The following is a 23656-nucleotide window of genomic DNA, read 5'->3' on the forward strand; positions in this document are numbered from 1 at the left end:
CACACCAGCGACGGCACGCAGGCCAACTTGGTGCCTGCAGGTCAGCCAGGATGGTCCTGGCCACGGGCGCTCTTCTGGAAGCTTTCCATTGCCCTGCCTGAGATACCCCTCCTGTCCCGGCCCCCACTCCTTTTTTTCCTTCCTCACCTCAGCCCGGAGAGATATTCCAGTGGAAGTTATGGGTGACACATCCTCTTCTTTACAGGTGGCAGCCTGGCAACTCCTGCCGAAAGTCCAGCAGAGCCCCACTCACACCGGGCCACCCACAAAGCCGTGGACCCTCCCACCCTCCCACCAGCACAGCCCCGAGACTGCTGACGGGGCAGAGAATATGGAGTCAGGCACAGCTGCAGGGGCTATTGCTGCCTGGAGTGCTGTTTATATTGACCTCAACCCAGGCACACCTGGGGAGGGCTTGCCGGCAGGGTCAGGCTGCCCAGGGCAGCTAATCCTCAGCCCTCAGGGAATCACATTGCAGAAAATGGACCTCGCTAAGACAGAATATTCGCCAAGGGAAAAAAGGACACAATGCCATTTGCAGCACCGTAGATGAGTCTCGAGGTAATCACGTGACTTGGAGTAAGGCAGAAAGTGAAAGACACATATCGTATCATATCACTTATAGGTGTTACCTATAAATTGATACCAGGGCAGATATTTCCACGGAGAAGGGCAATCACAGATTCATTAAAGAAACTTATGGTTCACCAAAGGAAAGGTGTGAGGATTGAATTCATTACGATATTGGGGTTAACAGACATATACAAACACAGTAGACGTATATAATCACCAAAGGCCTACGGAGTACCAAGAGAAGACTACTCAACATTCTGTCATAACGTACATGGGAAAAGGATCCCAGGAAGAACAGACATATGTATATGTGTAAAAGAACCACCTCTTGCACACCTACAACAAGCTAAACGTTGTACTCAAACTTGCTGTAATAAAAAATAAAAGATTAAATTAAAAACAAGAACAAGAAGTAGTGAGACACACTTGAGGGGCTTTCTCCTGGCACATTCCGATCTACATGCCAATCTAGAACGCGACTTCCATTGAGGCTCTGCTGCCCTAGTAACCAGATTTGGTAAGGGAGAACTGCTGCCACCTTGTGGCCGTTTCTCACAACTGCAGCTTTAATCCCAGCGCTAATGGTCAGGGATATTCCAAATCATTACCGGCCTGTAAATGACACCTGCCCTGAAAACAAATCCTGGGGTCATATATCGACCAAAAAATTCAAAAGATGTCCATATTTCAAAACGACAGTTTCAAGAGGCATATTTCACGCACATTAGTGTTCTGCTTCTTTTGCTTTCTTTCTTTCTTTGTTAAAAAAACGGGAATGGAAAAAGGCAACCCTCAGAATGGGCGAAAACGTTCACAAACGAATCAATGGACAAAGGTTTAATCTCCAATATATATAAACAGCTCCTGCAGCTTAATATTAATAAAACAAACAACCCAATACAAAAATGGGCAGAAGATCTAAAGAGACGTTTCTTCAAAGAAGTCACAGAGATGGCCAAGACGCACATGAGAAGCTGCTCAACATCACTAATTATCAGAGAAATGCAAATCAAAACTACAATGAGGTAAGACCTCACACCTGTTAGAATCGGCATCATCAGATAATGTACAAACAACAAATTCTGGGGAGGGTGTGGACAAAAGGAACCCTCTTCCGCTATTGGTGGGAATGTAAATTGATACAGTCACTATGGAGAACAGTATGGAGGTTCCTTTAAAAAACTAAAAAGAGAATTACCATAGGATCCAGCAATCCCACTTCTGGGCATATACCCAGAGAAAACCATAAATCACAAAGACACATTCACCACAATGTTCATTGCAGCACTATTTACAATAGCCAGGTAATGGAAGCAACCTAAATGCCCACAGACAGACGAATGGATAAAGATGTGGTACATATATAAAATGGAATATTACTCAGCCATAAAAAGGAATGAAACTGGGTCATTTGTAGAGAAGTTGATGGATCTAGAGACTGTCATACAGAGTGAAGTAAGTCAGAAAGAGAAAAACAAATATTGTATACTAATGCCTATATGTGGAACCTAGAAAAATGGTACAGATGAACTGGTTTGCAGGGCAGAAATAGAGACACAGAGGTAGAGAACAGACGTATGGACACAAAGTGGGGGAAGCCATGGGGTGGTGGTGGTGGGATGAGTTGGGAGATTGGGATTGACCTGTATACATGTATATGCATAAAATAGATAACTAATAATAACCTACTGTATAAAAAAATAAACAAAATTAAATTTCAAAATTTTTAAAAATAAAATGTAAAAATAAAACAGAAAAAAAGTTCTTCCATTCACACTGATGTATATATAACAATGAATTATTTCCATGCTTATATCTATAAATACATAAAAGAGGAATAAAATCTAACTTGAACCAAAAAAGAAAAAAAAAAAAAACTGAACCTAACAGTTATACAGAGGAAAACACTACCAAGGCACTTGCTCCAGTGGTAAACAATTCTGAAATTGGTCAGAGGTGGGGAATCATCTCCCATACAGCCAGCAGCCCCACCCGCCCACGCAAGGAGCGTCCTTATTGCAAAGCTGGGAGACCGTGCCCAGGCCTCTGTGAGTAAACGTGAGCTGAGCCCCAGGCCAGATGCTGCTGAACTGTTCCCACCCTTCCCAGGTGAAACACCTGAATATGTACAAGGGCTTGAAAGCCTAGAGGGAGGGCCGTGGAGCCACACCAGCGACGGCACGCAGGCCAACTTGGTGCCTGCAGGTCAGCCAGGATGGTCCTGGCCACGGGCGCTCTTCTGGAAGCTTTCCATTGCCCTGCCTGAGATACCCCTCCTGTCCCGGCCCCCACTCCTTTTTTTCCTTCCTCACCTCAGCCCGGAGAGATATTCCAGTGGAAGTTATGGGTGACACATCCTCTTCTTTACAGGTGGCAGCCTGGCAACTCCTGCCGAAAGTCCAGCAGAGCCCCACTCACACCGGGCCACCCACAAAGCCGTGGACCCTCCCACCCTCCCACCAGCACAGCCCCGAGACTGCTGACGGGGCAGAGAATATGGAGTCAGGCACAGCTGCAGGGGCTATTGCTGCCTGGAGTGCTGTTTATATTGACCTCAACCCAGGCACACCTGGGGAGGGCTTGCCGGCAGGGTCAGGATGCCCAGGGCAGCTAATCCTCAGCCCTCAGGGAATCACATTGCAGAAAATGGACCTCGCTAAGACAGAATATTCGCCAAGGGAAAAAAGGACACAATGCCATTTGCAGCACCGTAGATGAGTCTCGAGGTAATCACGTGACTTGGAGTAAGGCAGAAAGTGAAAGACACATATCGTATCATATCACTTATAGGTGTTACCTATAAATTGATACCGGGGCAGATATTTCCACGGAGAAGGGCAATCACAGATTCATTAAAGAAACTTATGGTTCACCAAAGGAAAGGTGTGAGGATTGAATTCATTACGATATTGGGGTTAACAGACATATACAAACACAGTAGACGTATATAATCACCAAAGGCCTACGGAGTACCAAGAGAAGACTACTCAACATTCTGTCATAACGTACATGGGAAAAGGATCCCAGGAAGAACAGACATATGTATATGTGTAAAAGAACCACCTCTTGCACACCTACAACAAGCTAAACGTTGTACTCAAACTTGCTGTAATAAAAAATAAAAGATTAAATTAAAAACAAGAACAAGAAGTAGTGAGACACACTTGAGGGGCTTTCTCCTGGCACATTCCGTTCTACATGCCAATCTAGAACGCGACTTCCATTGAGGCTCTGCTGCCCTAGTAACCAGATTTGGTAAGGGAGAACTGCTGCCACCTTGTGGCCGTTTCTCACAACTGCAGCTTTAATCCCAGCGCTAATGGTCAGGGATATTCCAAATCATTACCGGCCTGTAAATGACACCTGCCCTGAAAACAAATCCTGGGGTCATATATCGACCAAAAAATTCAAAAGATGTCCATATTTCAAAACGACAGTTTCAAGAGGCATATTTCACGCACATTAGTGTTCTGCTTCTTTTGCTTTCTTTCTTTCTTTGTTAAAAAAACGGGAATGGAAAAAGGCAACCATCAGAATGGGCGAAAACGTTCACAAACGAATCAATGGACAAAGGTTTAATCTCCAATATATATAAACAGCTCATGCAGCTTAATATTAATAAAACAAACAACCCAATACAAAAATGGGCAGAAGATCTAAAGAGACGTTTCTTCAAAGAAGTCACAGAGATGGCCAAGACGCACATGAGAAGCTGCTCAACATCACTAATTATCAGAGAAATGCAAATCAAAACTACAATGAGGTAAGACCTCACACCTGTTAGAATCGGCATCATCAGATAATGTACAAACAACAAATTCTGGGGAGGGTGTGGACAAAAGGAACCCTCTTCCGCTATTGGTGGGAATGTAAATTGATACAGTCACTATGGAGAACAGTATGGAGGTTCCTTTAAAAAACTAAAAAGAGAATTACCATAGGATCCAGCAATCCCACTTCTGGGCATATACCCAGAGAAAACCATAAATCACAAAGACACATTCACCACAATGTTCATTGCAGCACTATTTACAATAGCCAGGTAATGGAAGCAACCTAAATGCCCACAGACAGACGAATGGATAAAGATGTGGTACATATATAAAATGGAATATTACTCAGCCATAAAAAGGAATGAAACTGGGTCATTTGTAGAGAAGTTGATGGATCTAGAGACTGTCATACAGAGTGAAGTAAGTCAGAAAGAGAAAAACAAATATTGTATACTAATGCCTATATGTGGAACCTAGAAAAATGGTACAGATGAACTGGTTTGCAGGGCAGAAATAGAGACACAGAGGTAGAGAACAGACGTATGGACACAAAGTGGGGGAAGCCATGGGGTGGTGGTGGTGGGATGAGTTGGGAGATTGGGATTGACCTGTATACATGTATATGCATAAAATAGATAACTAATAATAACCTACTGTATAAAAAAATAAACAAAATTAAATTTCAAAATTTTTAAAAATAAAATGTAAAAATAAAACAGAAAAAAAGTTCTTCCATTCACACTGATGTATATATAACAATGAATTATTTCCATGCTTATATCTATAAATACATAAAAGAGGAATAAAATCTAACTTGAACCAAAAAAGAAAAAAAAAAACTGAACCTAACAGTTATACAGAGGAAAACACTACCAAGGCACTTGCTCCAGTGGTAAACAATTCTGAAATTTGTCAGAGGTGGGGAATCATCTCCCATACAGCCAGCAGCCCCACCCGCCCACGCAAGGAGCGTCCTTATTGCAAAGCTGGGAGACCGTGCCCTGGCCTCTGTGAGTAAAGGTGAGCTGAGCCCCAGGCCAGATGCTGCTGAACTGTTCCCACCCTTCCCAGGTGAAACACCTGAATATGTACAAGGGCTTGAAAGCCTAGAGGGAGGGCCGTGGAGCCACACCAGCGACGGCACGCAGGCCAACTTGGTGCCTGCAGGTCAGCCAGGATGGTCCTGGCCACGGGCGCTCTTCTGGAAGCTTTCCATTGCCCTGCCTGAGATACCCCTCCTGTCCCGGCCCCCACTCCTTTTTTTCCTTCCTCACCTCAGCCCGGAGAGATATTCCAGTGGAAGTTATGGGTGACACACCCTCTCCTTTACAGGTGGCAGCCTGGCAACTCCTGCCGAAAGTCCAGCAGAGCCCCACTCACACTGGGCCACCCACAAAGCCGTGGACCCTCCCACCCTCCCACCAGCACAGCCCCGAGACTGCTGAAGGGGCAGAGAATATGGAGTCAGGCACAGCTGCAGGGGCTATTGCTGCCTGGAGTGCTGTTTATATTGACCTCAACCCAGGCACACTTGGGGAGGGCTTGCCGGCAGGGTCAGGATGCCCAGGGCAGCTAATCCTCAGCCCTCAGGGAATCACATTGCAGAAAATGGACCTCGCTAAGACAGAATATTCGCCAAGGAAAAAAAGGACACAATGCCATTTGCAGCACCGTAGATGAGTCTCGAGGTAATCACGTGACTTGGAGTAAGTCAGAAAGTGAAAGACACATATCGTTTCATATCACTTATAGGTGTTACCTATAAATTGATACCAGGGCAGATATTTCCACGGAGAAGGGCAATCACAGATTCATTAAAGAAACTTATGGTTCACCAAAGGAAAGGTGTGAGGATTGAATTCATTACGATATTGGGGTTAACAGACATATACAAACACAGTAGACGTATATAATCACCAAAGACCTACGGAGTACCAAGAGAAGACTACTCAACATTCTGTCATAACGTACATGGGAAAAGGATCCCAGGAAGAACAGACATATGTATATGTGTAAAAGAACCACCTCTTGCACACCTACAACAAGCTAAACGTTGTACTCAAACTTGCTGTAATAAAAAATAAAAGATTAAATTAAAAACAAGAACAAGAAGTAGTGAGACACACTTGAGGGGCTTTCTCCTGGCACATTCCGTTCTACATGCCAATCTAGAACGCGACTTCCATTGAGGCTCTGCTGCCCTAGTAACCAGATTTGGTAAGGGAGAACTGCTGCCACCTTGTGGCCGTTTCTCACAACTGCAGCTTTAATCCCAGCGCTAATGGTCAGTGGATATTCCAAATCATTACCGGCCTGTAAATGACACCTGCCCTGAAAACAAATCCTGGGGTCATATATCGACCAAAAAATTCAAAAGACGTCCATATTTCAAAACGACAGTTTCAAGAGGCATATTTCACGCACATTAGTGTTCTGCTTCTTTTGCTTTCTTTCTTTCTTTGTTAAAAAAACGGGAATGGAAGAAGGCAACCCTCAGAATGGGCGAAAACGTTCACAAACGAATCAATGGACAAAGGTTTAATCTCCAATATATATAAACAGCTCATGCAGCTTAATATTAATAAAACAAACAACCCAATACAAAAATGGGCAGAAGATCTAAAGAGACGTTTCTTCAAAGAAGACACAGAGATGGCCAAGACGCACATGAGAAGCTGCTCAACATCACTAATTATTAGAGAAATGCAAATCAAAACTACAATGAGGTAAGACCTCACACCTGTTAGAATCGGCATCATCAGATAATGTACAAACAACAAATTCTGGGGAGGGTGTGGACAAAAGGAGCCCTCTTCCGCTATTGGTGGGAATGTAAATTGATACAGTCACTATGGAGAACAGTATGGAGGTTCCTTTAAAAAACTAAAAAGAGAATTACCTTAGGATCCAGCAATCCCACTTCTGGGCATATACCCAGAGAAAACCATAAATCACAAAGACACATTCACCACAATGTTCATTGCAGCACTATTTACAATAGCCAGGTAATGGAAGCAACCTAAATGCCCACAGACAGACGAATGGATAAAGATGTGGTACATATATAAAATGGAATATTACTCAGCCATAAAAAGGAATGAAACTGGGTCATTTGTAGAGAAGTTGATGGATCTAGAGACTGTCATACAGAGTGAAGTAAGTCAGAAAGAGAAAAACAAATATTGTATACTAATGCCTATATGTGGAACCTAGAAAAATGGTACAGATGAACTGGTTTGCAGGGCAGAAATAGAGACACAGAGGTAGAGAACAGACGTATGGACACAAAGTGGGGGAAGCCATGGGGTGGTGGTGGTGGGATGAGTTGGGAGATTGGGATTGACCTGTATACATGTATATGCATAAAATAGATAACTAATAATAACCTACTGTATAAAACAATAAACAAAATTAAATTTCAAAATTTTTAAAAATAAAATGTAAAAATAAAACAGAAAAAAAGTTCTTCCATTCAGACTGATGTATATATAACAATGAATTATTTCCATGCTTATATCTATAAATACATAAAAGAGGAATAAAATCTAACTTGAACCAAAAAAGAAAAAAAAAAAACTGAACCTAACAGTTATACAGAGGAAAACACTACCAAGGCACTTGCTCCAGTGGTAAACAATTCTGAAATTGGTCAGAGGTGGGGAATCATCTCCCATACAGCCAGCAGCCCCACCCGCCCACGCAAGGAGCGTCCTTATTGCAAAGCTGGGAGACCGTGCCCAGGCCTCTGTGAGTAAACGTGAGCTGAGCCCCAGGCCAGATGCTGCTGAACTGTTCCCACCCTTCCCAGGTGAAACACCTGAATATGTACAAGGGCTTGAAAGCCTAGAGGGAGGGCCGTGGAGCCACACCAGCGACGGCACGCAGGCCAACTTGGTGCCTGCAGGTCAGCCAGGATGGTCCTGGCCACGGGCGCTCTTCTGGAAGCTTTCCATTGCCCTGCCTGAGATACCCCTCCTGTCCCGGCCCCCACTCCTTTTTTTCCTTCCTCACCTCAGCCCGGAGAGATATTCCAGTGGAAGTTATGGGTGACACATCCTCTCCTTTACAGGTGGCAGCCTGGCAACTCCTGCCGAAAATCCAGCAGAGCCCCACTCACACCGGGCCACCCACAAAGCCGTGGACCCTCCCACCCTCCCACCAGCACAGCCCCGAGACTGCTGACGGGGCAGAGAATATGGAGTCAGGCACAGCTGCAGGGGCTATTGCTGCCTGGAGTGCTGTTTATATTGACCTCAACCCAGGCACACCTGGGGAGGGCTTGCTGGCAGGGTCAGGATGCCCAGGGCAGCTAATCCTCAGCCCTCAGGGAATCACATTGCAGAAAATGGACCTCGCTAAGACAGAATATTCGCCAAGGAAAAAAAGGACCCAATGCCATTTGCAGCACCGTAGATGAGTCTCGAGGTAATCACGTGACTTGGAGTAAGTCAGAAAGTGAAAGACACATATCGTATCATATCACTTATAGGTGTTACCTATAAATTGATACCAGGGCAGATATTTCCACGGAGAAGGGCAATCACAGATTCATTAAACAAACTTATGGTTCACCAAAGGAAAGGTGTGAGGATTGAATTCATTACGATATTGGGGTTAACAGACATATACAAACACAGTAGACGTATATAATCACCAAAGACCTACGGAGTACCAAGAGAAGACTACTCAACATTCTGTCATAACGTACATGGGAAAAGGATCCCAGGAAGAACAGACATATGTATATGTGTAAAAGAACCACCTCTTGCACACCTACAACAAGCTAAACGTTGTACTCAAACTTGCTGTAATAAAAAATAAAAGATTAAATTAAAAACAAGAACAAGAAGTAGTGAGACACACTTGAGGGGCTTTCTCCTGGCACATTCCGTTCTACATGCCAATCTAGAACGCGACTTCCATTGAGGCTCTGCTGCCCTAGTAACCAGATTTGGTAAGGGAGAACTGCTGCCACCTTGTGGCCGTTTCTCACAACTGCAGCTTTAATCCCAGCGCTAATGGTCAGTGGATATTCCAAATCATTACCGGCCTGTAAATGACACCTGCCCTGAAAACAAATCCTGGGGTCATATATCGACCAAAAAATTCAAAAGACGTCCATATTTCAAAACGACAGTTTCAAGAGGCATATTTCACGCACATTAGTGTTCTGCTTCTTTGGCTTTCTTTCTTTCTTTGTTAAAAAAACGGGAATGGAAAAAGGCAACCCTCAGAATGGGCGAAAACGTTCACAAACGTATCAATGGACAAAGGTTTAATCTCCAATATATATAAAGAGCTCATGCAGCTTAATATTAATAAAACAAACAACCCAATACAAAAATGGGCAGAAGATCTAAATAGACGTTCCTTCAAAGAAGTCACAGAGATGGCCAAGACGCACATGAGAAGCTGCTCAACATCACTAATCATCAGAGAAATGCAAATCAAAACTACAATGAGGTAAGACCTCACACCTGTTAGAATCGGCATCATCAGATAATGTACAAACAACAAATTCTGGGGAGGGTGTGGACAAAAGGAACCCTCTTCCGCTATTGGTGGGAATGTAAATTGATACAGTCACTATGGAGAACAGTATGGAGGTTCCTTTAAAAAACTAAAAAGAGAATTACCATAGGATCCAGCAATCCCACTTCTGGGCATATACCCAGAGAAAACCATAAATCACAAAGACACATTCACCACAATGTTCATTGCAGCACTATTTACAATAGCCAGGTAATGGAAGCAACCTAAATGCCCACAGACAGACGAATGGATAAAGATGTGGTACATATATAAAATGGAATATTACTCAGCCATAAAAAGGAATGAAACTGGGTCATTTGTAGAGAAGTTGATGGATCTAGAGACTGTCATACAGAGTGAAGTAAGTCAGAAAGAGAAAAACAAATATTGTATACTAATGCCTATATGTGGAACCTAGAAAAATGGTACAGATGAACTGGTTTGCAGGGCAGAAATAGAGACACAGAGGTAGAGAACAGACGTATGGACACAAAGTGGGGGAAGCCATGGGGTGGTGGTGGTGGGATGAGTTGGGAGATTGGGATTGACCTGTATACATGTATATGCATAAAATAGATAACTAATAATAACCTACTGTATAAAACAATAAACAAAATTAAATTTCAAAATTTTTAAAAATAAAATGTAAAAATAAAACAGAAAAAAAGTTCTTCCATTCAGACTGATGTATATATAACAATGAATTATTTCCATGCTTATATCTATAAATACATAAAAGAGGAATAAAATCTAACTTGAACCAAAAAAGAAAAAAAAAAAACTGAACCTAACAGTTATACAGAGGAAAACACTACCAAGGCACTTGCTCCAGTGGTAAACAATTCTGAAATTGGTCAGAGGTGGGGAATCATCTCCCATACAGCCAGCAGCCCCACCCGCCCACGCAAGGAGCGTCCTTATTGCAAAGCTGGGAGACCGTGCCCAGGCCTCTGTGAGTAAAGGGGAACGGAGCCCCAGGCCAGATGCTGCTGAACTGTTCCCACCCTTCCCAGGTGAAACACCTGAATATGTACAAGGGCTTGAAAGCCTAGAGGGAGGGCCGTGGAGCCACACCAGCGACGGCACGCAGGCCAACTTGGTGCCTGCAGGTCAGCCAGGATGGTCCTGGCCACGGGCGCTCTTCTGGAAGCTTTCCATTGCCCTGCCTGAGATACCCCTCCTGTCCCGGCGCCCACTCCTTTTTTTCCTTCCTCACCTCAGCCCGGAGAGATATTCCAGTGGAAGTTATGGGTGACACATCCTCTTCCTTACAGGTGGCAGCCTGGCAACTCCTGCTGAAAGTCCAGCAGAGCCCCACTCACACCGGGCCACCCACAAAGCCGTGGACCCTCCCACCCTCCCACCAGCACAGCCCCGAGACTGCTGACGGGGCAGAGAATATGGAGTCAGGCACAGCTGCATGGGCTATTGCTGCCTGGAGTGCTGTTTATATTGACCTCAACCCAGGCACACCTGCGGAGGGCTTGCCGGCAGGGTCAGGCTGCCCAGGGCAGCTAATCCTCAGCCCTCAGGGAATCACATTGCAGAAAATGGACCTCGCTAAGACAGAATATTCGCCAAGGAAAAAAAGGACACAATGCCATTTGCAGCACCGTAGATGAGTCTCGAGGTAATCACGTGACTTGGAGTAAGTCAGAAAGTGAAAGACACATATCGTATCATATCACTTATAGGTGTTACCTATAAATTGATACCAGGGCAGATATTTCCACGGAGAAGGGCAATCACAGATTCATTAAACAAACTTATGGTTCACCAAAGGAAAGGTGTGAGGATTGAATTCATTACGATATTGGGGTTAACAGACATATACAAACACAGTAGACGTATATAATCACCAAAGACCTACGGAGTACCAAGAGAAGACTACTCAACATTCTGTCATAACGTACATGGGAAAAGGATCCCAGGAAGAACAGACATATGTATATGTGTAAAAGAACCACCTCTTGCACACCTACAACAAGCTAAACGTTGTACTCAAACTTGCTGTAATAAAAAATAAAAGATTAAATTAAAAACAAGAACAAGAAGTAGTGAGACACACTTGAGGGGCTTTCTCCTGGCACATTCCGTTCTACATGCCAATCTAGAACGCGACTTCCATTGAGGCTCTGCTGCCCTAGTAACCAGATTTGGTAAGGGAGAACTGCTGCCACCTTGTGGCCGTTTCTCACAACTGCAGCTTTAATCCCAGCGCTAATGGTCAGTGGATATTCCAAATCATTACCGGCCTGTAAATGACACCTGCCCTGAAAACAAATCCTGGGGTCATATATCGACCAAAAAATTCAAAAGACGTCCATATTTCAAAACGACAGTTTCAAGAGGCATATTTCACGCACATTAGTGTTCTGCTTCTTTGGCTTTCTTTCTTTCTTTGTTAAAAAAACGGGAATGGAAAAAGGCAACCCTCAGAATGGGCGAAAACGTTCACAAACGTATCAATGGACAAAGGTTTAATCTCCAATATATATAAACAGCTCATGCAGCTTAATATTAATAAAACAAACAACCCAATACAAAAATGGGCAGAAGATCTAAATAGACGTTCCTTCAAAGAAGTCACAGAGATGGCCAAGACGCACATGAGAAGCTGCTCAACATCACTAATTATCAGAGAAATGCAAATCAAAACTACAATGAGGTAAGACCTCACACCTGTTAGAATCGGCATCATCAGATAATGTACAAACAACAAATTCTGGGGAGGGTGTGGACAAAAGGAACCCTCTTCCGCTATTGGTGGGAATGTAAATTGATACAGTCACTATGGAGAACAGTATGGAGGTTCCTTTAAAAAACTAAAAAGAGAATTACCATAGGATCCAGCAATCCCACTTCTGGGCATATACCCAGAGAAAACCATAAATCACAAAGACACATTCACCACAATGTTCATTGCAGCACTATTTACAATAGCCAGGTAATGGAAGCAACCTAAATGCCCACAGACAGACGAATGGATAAAGATGTGGTACATATATAAAATGGAATATTACTCAGCCATAAAAAGGAATGAAACTGGGTCATTTGTAGAGAAGTTGATGGATCTAGAGACTGTCATACAGAGTGAAGTAAGTCAGAAAGAGAAAAACAAATATTGTATACTAATGCCTATATGTGGAACCTAGAAAAATGGTACAGATGAACTGGTTTGCAGGGCAGAAATGGAGACACAGAGGTAGAGAACAGACGTATGGACACAAAGTGGGGGAAGCCATGGGGTGGTGGTGGTGGGATGAGTTGGGAGATTGGGATTGACCTGTATACATGTATAGGCATAAAATAGATAACTAATAATAACCTACTGTATAAAAAAATAAACAAAATTAAATTTCAAAATTTTTAAAAATAAAATGTAAAAATAAAACAGAAAAAAAGTTCTTCCATTCACACTGATGTATATATAACAATGAATTATTTCCATGCTTATATCTATAAATACATAAAAGAGGAATAAAATCTAACTTGAACCAAAAAAGAAAAAAAAAAAAACTGAACCTAACAGTTATACAGAGGAAAACACTACCAAGGCACTTGCTCCAGTGGTAAACAATTCTGAAATTGGTCAGAGGTGGGGAATCATCTCCCATACAGCCAGCAGCCCCACCCGCCCACGCAAGGAGCGTCCTTATTGCAAAGCTGGGAGACCGTGCCCAGGCCTCTGTGAGTAAACGTGAGCTGAGTCCCAGGCCAGATGCTGCTGAACTGTTCCCACCCTTCCCAGGTGAAACACCTGAATATGTACAAGGGCTTGAAAGCCTAGAGGGAGGGCCGTGGAGCCACACCAGCGACGGCACGCAGGCCAACTTGGTGCCTGCAGGTCAGCCAGGATGGTCCTGGCCACGGGCGCTCTTCTGGAAGCTTTCCATTGCCCTGCCTGAGATACCCCTCCTGTCCCGGCGCCCACTCCTTTTTTTCCTTCCTCACCTCAGCCCGGAGAGATATTCCAGTGGAAGTTATGGGTGACACATCCTCTTCTTTACAGGTGGCAGCCTGGCAACTCCTGCCGAAAGTCCAGCAGAGCCCCACTCACACCGGGCCACCCACAAAGCCGTGGACCCTCCCACCCTCCCACCAGCACAGCCCCGAGACTGCTGACGGGGCAGAGAATATGGAGTCAGGCACAGCTGCAGGGGCTATTGCTGCCTGGAGTGCTGTTTATATTGACCTCAACCCAGGCACACCTGGGGAGGGCTTGCCGGCAGGGTCAGGCTGCCCAGGGCAGCTAATCCTCAGCCCTCAGGGAATCACATTGCAGAAAATGGACCTCGCTAAGACAGAATATTCGCCAAGGGAAAAAAGGACACAATGCCATTTGCAGCACCGTAGATGAGTCTCGAGGTAATCACGTGACTTGGAGTAAGGCAGAAAGTGAAAGACACATACCGTATCATATCACTTATAGGTGTTACCTATAAATTGATACCAGGGCAGATATTTCCACGGAGAAGGGCAATCACAGATTCATTAAAGAAACTTATGGTTCACCAAAGGAAAGGTGTGAGGATTGAATTCATTACGATATTGGGGTTAACAGACATATACAAACACAGTAGACGTATATAATCACCAAAGACCTACGGAGTACCAAGAGAAGACTACTCAACATTCTGTCATAACGTACATGGGAAAAGGATCCCAGGAAGAACAGACATATGTATATGTGTAAAAGAACCACCTCTTGCACACCTACAACAAGCTAAACGTTGTACTCAAACTTGCTGTAATAAAAAATAAAAGATTAAATTAAAAACAAGAACAAGAAGTAGTGAGACACACTTGAGGGGCTTTCTCCTGGCACATTCCGTTCTACATGCCAATCTAGAACGCGACTTCCATTGAGGCTCTGCTGCCCTAGTAACCAGATTTGGTAAGGGAGAACTGCTGCCACCTTGTGGCCGTTTCTCACAACTGCAGCTTTAATCCCAGCGCTAATGGTCAGTGGATATTCCAAATCATTACCGGCCTGTAAATGACACCTGCCCTGAAAACAAATCCTGGGGTCATATATCGACCAAAAAATTCAAAAGACGTCCATATTTCAAAACGACAGTTTCAAGAGGCATATTTCACGCACATTAGTGTTCTGCTTCTTTGGCTTTCTTTCTTTCTTTGTTAAAAAAACGGGAATGGAAGAAGGCAACCCTCAGAATGGGCGAAAACGTTCACAAACGTATCAATGGACAAAGGTTTAATCTCCAATATATATAAACAGCTCATGCAGCTTAATATTAATAAAACAAACAACCCAATACAAAAATGGGCAGAAGATCTAAATAGACGTTCCTTCAAAGAAGTCACAGAGATGGCCAAGACGCACATGAGAAGCTGCTCAACATCACTAATTATCAGAGAAATGCAAATCAAAACTACAATGAGGTAAGACCTCACACCTGTTAGAATCGGCATCATCAGATAATGTACAAACAACAAATTCTGGGGAGGGTGTGGACAAAAGGAACCCTCTTCCGCTATTGGTGGGAATGTAAATTGATACAGTCACTATGGAGAACAGTATGGAGGTTCCTTTAAAAAACTAAAAAGAGAATTACCATAGGATCCAGCAATCCCACTTCTGGGCATATACCCAGAGAAAACCATAAATCACAAAGACACATTCACCACAATGTTCATTGCAGCACTATTTACAATAGCCAGGTAATGGAAGCAACCTAAATGCCCACAGACAGACGAATGGATAAAGATGTGGTACATATATAAAATGGAATATTACTCAGCCATAAAAAGGAATGAAACTGGGTCATTTGTAGAGAAGTTGATGGATCTAGAGACTGTCATACAGAGTGAAGTAAGTCAGAAAGAGAAAAACAAATATTGTATACTAATGCCTATATGTGGAACCTAGAAAAATGGTACAGATGAACTGGTTTGCAGGGCAGAAATGGAGACACAGAGGTAGAGAACAGACGTATGGACACAAAGTGGGGGAAGCCATGGGGTGGTGGTGGTGGGATGAGTTGGGAGATTGGGATTGACCTGTATACATGTATAGGCATAAAATAGATAACTAATAATAACCTACTGTATAAAAAAATAAACAAAATTAAATTTCAAAATTTTTAAAAATAAAATGTAAAAATAAAACAGAAAAAAAGTTCTTCCATTCACACTGATGTATATATAACAATGAATTATTTCCATGCTTATATCTATAAATACATAAAAGAGGAATAAAATCTAACTTGAACCAAAAAAGAAAAAAAAAAAAACTGAACCTAACAGTTATACAGAGGAAAACACTACCAAGGCACTTGCTCCAGTGGTAAACAATTCTGAAATTGGTCAGAGGTGGGGAATCATCTCCCATACAGCCAGCAGCCCCACCCGCCCACGCAAGGAGCGTCCTTATTGCAAAGCTGGGAGACCGTGCCCAGGCCTCTGTGAGTAAACGTGAGCTGAGTCCCAGGCCAGATGCTGCTGAACTGTTCCCACCCTTCCCAGGTGAAACACCTGAATATGTACAAGGGCTTGAAAGCCTAGAGGGAGGGCCGTGGAGCCACACCAGCGACGGCACGCAGGCCAACTTGGTGCCTGCAGGTCAGCCAGGATGGTCCTGGCCACGGGCGCTCTTCTGGAAGCTTTCCATTGCCCTGCCTGAGATACCCCTCCTGTCCCGGCGCCCACTCCTTTTTTTCCTTCCTCACCTCAGCCCGGAGAGATATTCCAGTGGAAGTTATGGGTGACACATCCTCTTCTTTACAGGTGGCAGCCTGGCAACTCCTGCCGAAAGTCCAGCAGAGCCCCACTCACACCGGGCCACCCACAAAGCCGTGGACCCTCCCACCCTCCCACCAGCACAGCCCCGAGACTGCTGACGGGGCAGAGAATATGGAGTCAGGCACAGCTGCAGGGGCTATTGCTGCCTGGAGTGCTGTTTATATTGACCTCAACCCAGGCACACCTGGGGAGGGCTTGCCGGCAGGGTCAGGCTGCCCAGGGCAGCTAATCCTCAGCCCTCAGGGAATCACATTGCAGAAAATGGACCTCGCTAAGACAGAATATTCGCCAAGGGAAAAAAGGACACAATGCCATTTGCAGCACCGTAGATGAGTCTCGAGGTAATCACGTGACTTGGAGTAAGGCAGAAAGTGAAAGACACATACCGTATCATATCACTTATAGGTGTTACCTATAAATTGATACCAGGGCAGATATTTCCACGGAGAAGGGCAATCACAGATTCATTAAAGAAACTTATGGTTCACCAAAGGAAAGGTGTGAGGATTGAATTCATTACGATATTGGGGTTAACAGACATATACAAACACAGTAGACGTATATAATCACCAAAGACCTACGGAGTACCAAGAGAAGACTACTCAACATTCTGTCATAACGTACATGGGAAAAGGATCCCAGGAAGAACAGACATATGTATATGTGTAAAAGAACCACCTCTTGCACACCTACAACAAGCTAAACGTTGTACTCAAACTTGCTGTAATAAAAAATAAAAGATTAAATTAAAAACAAGAACAAGAAGTAGTGAGACACACTTGAGGGGCTTTCTCCTGGCACATTCCGTTCTACATGCCAATCTAGAACGCGACTTCCATTGAGGCTCTGCTGCCCTAGTAACCAGATTTGGTAAGGGAGAACTGCTGCCACCTTGTGGCCGTTTCTCACAACTGCAGCTTTAATCCCAGCGCTAATGGTCAGTGGATATTCCAAATCATTACCGGCCTGTAAATGACACCTGCCCTGAAAACAAATCCTGGGGTCATATATCGACCAAAAAATTCAAAAGACGTCCATATTTCAAAACGACAGTTTCAAGAGGCATATTTCACGCACATTAGTGTTCTGCTTCTTTTGCTTTCTTTCTTTCTTTGTTAAAAAAACGGGAATGGAAGAAGGCAACCCTCAGAATGGGCGAAAACGTTCACAAACGAATCAATGGACAAAGGTTTAATCTCCACTATATATAAACAGCTCATGCAGCTTAATATTAATAAAACAAACAACCCAATACAAAAATGGGCAGAAGATCTAAAGAGACGTTTCTTCAAAGAAGTCACAGAGATGGCCAAGACGCACATGAGAAGCTGCTCAACATCACTAATTATTAGAGAAATGCAAATCAAAACTACAATGAGGTAAGACCTCACACCTGTTAGAATCGGCATCATCAGATAATGTACAAACAACAAATTCTGGGGAGGGTGTGGACAAAAGGAACCCTCTTCCGCTATTGGTGGGAATGTAAATTGATACAGTCACTATGGAGAACAGTATGGAGGTTCCTTTAAAAAACTAAAAAGAGAATTACCATAGGATCCAGCAATCCCACTTCTGGGCATATACCCAGAGAAAACCATAAATCACAAAGACACATTCACCACAATGTTCATTGCAGCACTATTTACAATAGCCAGGTAATGGAAGCAACCTAAATGCCCACAGACAGACGAATGGATAAAGATGTGGTACATATATAAAATGGAATATTACTCAGCCATAAAAAGGAATGAAACTGGGTCCTTTGTAGAGAAGTTGATGGATCTAGAGACTGTCATACAGAGTGAAGTAAGTCAGAAAGAGAAAAACAAATATTGTATACTAATGCCTATATGTGGAACCTAGAAAAATGGTACAGATGAACTGGTTTGCAGGGCAGAAATAGAGACACAGAGGTAGAGAACAGACGTATGGACACAAAGTGGGGGAAGCCATGGGGTGGTGGTGGTGGGATGAGTTGGGAGATTGGGATTGACCTGTATACATGTATAGGCATAAAATAGATAACTAATAATAACCTACTGTATAAAAAAATAAACAAAATTAAATTTCAAAATTTTTAAAAATAAAATGTAAAAATAAAACAGAAAAAAAGTTCTTCCATTCACACTGATGTATATATAACAATGAATTATTTCCATGCTTATATCTATAAATACATAAAAGAGGAATAAAATCTAACTTGAACCAAAAAAGAAAAAAAAAAAACTGAACCTAACAGTTATACAGAGGAAAACACTACCAAGGCACTTGCTCCAGTGGTAAACAATTCTGAAATTGGTCAGAGGTGGGGAATCATCTCCCATACAGCCAGCAGCCCCACCCGCCCACGCAAGGAGCGTCCTTATTGCAAAGCTGGGAGACCGTGCCCAGGCCTCTGTGAGTAAAGGGGAGCGGAGCCCCAGGCCAGATGCTGCTGAACTGTTCCCACCCTTCCCAGGTGAAACACCTGAATATGTACAAGGGCTTGAAAGCCTAGAGGGAGGGCCGTGGAGCCACACCAGCGACGGCACGCAGGCCAACTTGGTGCCTGCAGGTCAGCCAGGATGGTCCTGGCCACGGGCGCTCTTCTGGAAGCTTTCCATTGCCCTGCCTGAGATACCCCTCCTGTCCCGGCCCCCACTCCTTTTTTTCCTTCCTCACCTCAGCCCGGAGAGATATTCCAGTGGAAGTTATGGGTGACACATCCTCTCCTTTACAGGTGGCAGCCTGGCAACTCCTGCCGAAAGTCCAGCAGAGCCCCACTCACACCGGGCCACCCTCAAAGCCGTGGACCCTCCCACCCTCCCACCAGCACAGCCCCGAGACTGCTGACGGGGCAGAGAATATGGAGTCAGGCACAGCTGCAGGGGCTATTGCTGCCTGGAGTGCTGTTTATATTGACCTCAACCCAGGCACACCTGGGGAGGGCTTGCCGGCAGGGTCAGGCTGCCCAGGGCAGCTAATCCTCAGCCCTCAGGGAATCACATTGCAGAAAATGGACCTCGCTAAGACAGAATATTCGCCAAGGAAAAAAAGGACACAATGCCATTTGCAGCACCGTAGATGAGTCTCGAGGTAATCACGTGACTTGGAGTAAGTCAGAAACTGAAAGACACATATCGTATCATATCACTTATAGGTGTTACCTATAAATTGATACCAGGGCAGATATTTCCACGGAGAAGGGCAATCACAGATTCATTAAAGAAACTTATGGTTCACCAAAGGAAAGGTGTGAGGATTGAATTCATTACGATATTGGGGTTAACAGACATATACAAACACAGTAGACGTATATAATCACCAAAGACCTACGGAGTACCAAGAGAAGACTACTCAACATTCTGTCATAACGTACATGGGAAAAGGATCCCAGGAAGAACAGACATATGTATATGTGTAAAAGAACCACCTCTTGCACACCTACAACAAGCTAAACGTTGTACTCAAACTTGCTGTAATAAAAAATAAAAGATTAAATTAAAAACAAGAACAAGAAGTAGTGAGACACACTTGAGGGGCTTTCTCCTGGCACATTCCGTTCTACATGCCAATCTAGAACGCGACTTCCATTGAGGCTCTGCTGCCCTAGTAACCAGATTTGGTAAGGGAGAACTGCTGCCACCTTGTGGCCGTTTCTCACAACTGCAGCTTTAATCCCAGCGCTAATGGTCAGTGGATATTCCAAATCATTACCGGCCTGTAAATGACACCTGCCCTGAAAACAAATCCTGGGGTCATATATCGACCAAAAAATTCAAAAGACGTCCATATTTCAAAACGACAGTTTCAAGAGGCATATTTCACGCACATTAGTGTTCTGCTTCTTTTGCTTTCTTTCTTTCTTTGTTAAAAAAACGGGAATGGAAGAAGGCAACCCTCAGAATGGGCGAAAACGTTCACAAACGAATCAATGGACAAAGGTTTAATCTCCACTATATATAAACAGCTCATGCAGCTTAATATTAATAAAACAAACAACCCAATACAAAAATGGGCAGAAGATCTAAAGAGACGTTTCTTCAAAGAAGTCACAGAGATGGCCAAGACGCACATGAGAAGCTGCTCAACATCACTAATTATTAGAGAAATGCAAATCAAAACTACAATGAGGTAAGACCTCACACCTGTTAGAATCGGCATCATCAGATAATGTACAAACAACAAATTCTGGGGAGGGTGTGGACAAAAGGAACCCTCTTCCGCTATTGGTGGGAATGTAAATTGATACAGTCACTATGGAGAACAGTATGGAGGTTCCTTTAAAAAACTAAAAAGAGAATTACCATAGGATCCAGCAATCCCACTTCTGGGCATATACCCAGAGAAAACCATAAATCACAAAGACACATTCACCACAATGTTCATTGCAGCACTATTTACAATAGCCAGGTAATGGAAGCAACCTAAATGCCCACAGACAGACGAATGGATAAAGATGTGGTACATATATAAAATGGAATATTACTCAGCCATAAAAAGGAATGAAACTGGGTCCTTTGTAGAGAAGTTGATGGATCTAGAGACTGTCATACAGAGTGAAGTAAGTCAGAAAGAGAAAAACAAATATTGTATACTAATGCCTATATGTGGAACCTAGAAAAATGGTACAGATGAACTGGTTTGCAGGGCAGAAATAGAGACACAGAGGTAGAGAACAGACGTATGGACACAAAGTGGGGGAAGCCATGGGGTGGTGGTGGTGGGATGAGTTGGGAGATTGGGATTGACCTGTATACATGTATAGGCATAAAATAGATAACTAATAATAACCTACTGTATAAAAAAATAAACAAAATTAAATTTCAAAATTTTTAAAAATAAAATGTAAAAATAAAACAGAAAAAAAGTTCTTCCATTCACACTGATGTATATATAACAATGAATTATTTCCATGCTTATATCTATAAATACATAAAAGAGGAATAAAATCTAACTTGAACCAAAAAAGAAAAAAAAAAAACTGAACCTAACAGTTATACAGAGGAAAACACTACCAAGGCACTTGCTCCAGTGGTAAACAATTCTGAAATTGGTCAGAGGTGGGGAATCATCTCCCATACAGCCAGCAGCCCCACCCGCCCACGCAAGGAGCGTCCTTATTGCAAAGCTGGGAGACCGTGCCCAGGCCTCTGTGAGTAAAGGGGAGCGGAGCCCCAGGCCAGATGCTGCTGAACTGTTCCCACCCTTCCCAGGTGAAACACCTGAATATGTACAAGGGCTTGAAAGCCTAGAGGGAGGGCCGTGGAGCCACACCAGCGACGGCACGCAGGCCAACTTGGTGCCTGCAGGTCAGCCAGGATGGTCCTGGCCACGGGCGCTCTTCTGGAAGCTTTCCATTGCCCTGCCTGAGATACCCCTCCTGTCCCGGCCCCCACTCCTTTTTTTCCTTCCTCACCTCAGCCCGGAGAGATATTCCAGTGGAAGTTATGGGTGACACATCCTCTCCTTTACAGGTGGCAGCCTGGCAACTCCTGCCGAAAGTCCAGCAGAGCCCCACTCACACCGGGCCACCCTCAAAGCCGTGGACCCTCCCACCCTCCCACCAGCACAGCCCCGAGACTGCTGACGGGGCAGAGAATATGGAGTCAGGCACAGCTGCAGGGGCTATTGCTGCCTGGAGTGCTGTTTATATTGACCTCAACCCAGGCACACCTGGGGAGGGCTTGCCGGCAGGGTCAGGCTGCCCAGGGCAGCTAATCCTCAGCCCTCAGGGAATCACATTGCAGAAAATGGACCTCGCTAAGACAGAATATTCGCCAAGGAAAAAAAGGACACAATGCCATTTGCAGCACCGTAGATGAGTCTCGAGGTAATCACGTGACTTGGAGTAAGTCAGAAAGTGAAAGACACATATCGTATCATATCACTTATAGGTGTTACCTATAAATTGATACCAGGGCAGATATTTCCACGGAGAAGGGCAATCACAGATTCATTAAAGAAACTTATGGTTCACCAAAGGAAAGGTGTGAGGATTGAATTCATTACGATATTGGGGTTAACAGACATATACAAACACAGTAGACGTATATAATCACCAAAGACCTACGGAGTACCAAGAGAAGACTACTCAACATTCTGTCATAACGTACATGGGAAAAGGATCCCAGGAAGAACAGACATATGTATATGTGTAAAAGAACCACCTCTTGCACACCTACAACAAGCTAAACGTTGTACTCAAACTTGCTGTAATAAAAAATAAAAGATTAAATTAAAAACAAGAACAAGAAGTAGTGAGACACACTTGAGGGGCTTTCTCCTGGCACATTCCGTTCTACATGCCAATCTAGAACGCGACTTCCATTGAGGCTCTGCTGCCCTAGTAACCAGATTTGGTAAGGGAGAACTGCTGCCACCTTGTGGCCGTTTCTCACAACTGCAGCTTTAATCCCAGCGCTAATGGTCAGTGGATATTCCAAATCATTACCGGCCTGTAAATGACACCTGCCCTGAAAACAAATCCTGGGGTCATATATCGACCAAAAAATTCAAAAGACGTCCATATTTCAAAACGACAGTTTCAAGAGGCATATTTCACGCACATTAGTGTTCTGCTTCTTTTGCTTTCTTTCTTTCTTTGTTAAAAAAACGGGAATGGAAGAAGGCAACCCTCAGAATGGGCGAAAACGTTCACAAACGAATCAATGGACAAAGGTTTAATCTCCACTATATATAAACAGCTCATGCAGCTTAATATTAATAAAACAAACAACCCAATACAAAAATGGGCAGAAGATCTAAAGAGACGTTTCTTCAAAGAAGTCACAGAGATGGCCAAGACGCACATGAGAAGCTGCTCAACATCACTAATTATTAGAGAAATGCAAATCAAAACTACAATGAGGTAAGACCTCACACCTGTTAGAATCGGCATCATCAGATAATGTACAAACAACAAATTCTGGGGAGGGTGTGGACAAAAGGAACCCTCTTCCGCTATTGGTGGGAATGTAAATTGATACAGTCACTATGGAGAACAGTATGGAGGTTCCTTTAAAAAACTA

The sequence above is a fragment of the Mesoplodon bidens genome (assembly GCF_964165515.1).
Source record: "Mesoplodon bidens genome assembly, contig: HAP1_SCAFFOLD_97, whole genome shotgun sequence".
Lineage (NCBI taxonomy): Eukaryota > Metazoa > Chordata > Mammalia > Artiodactyla > Ziphiidae > Mesoplodon > Mesoplodon bidens.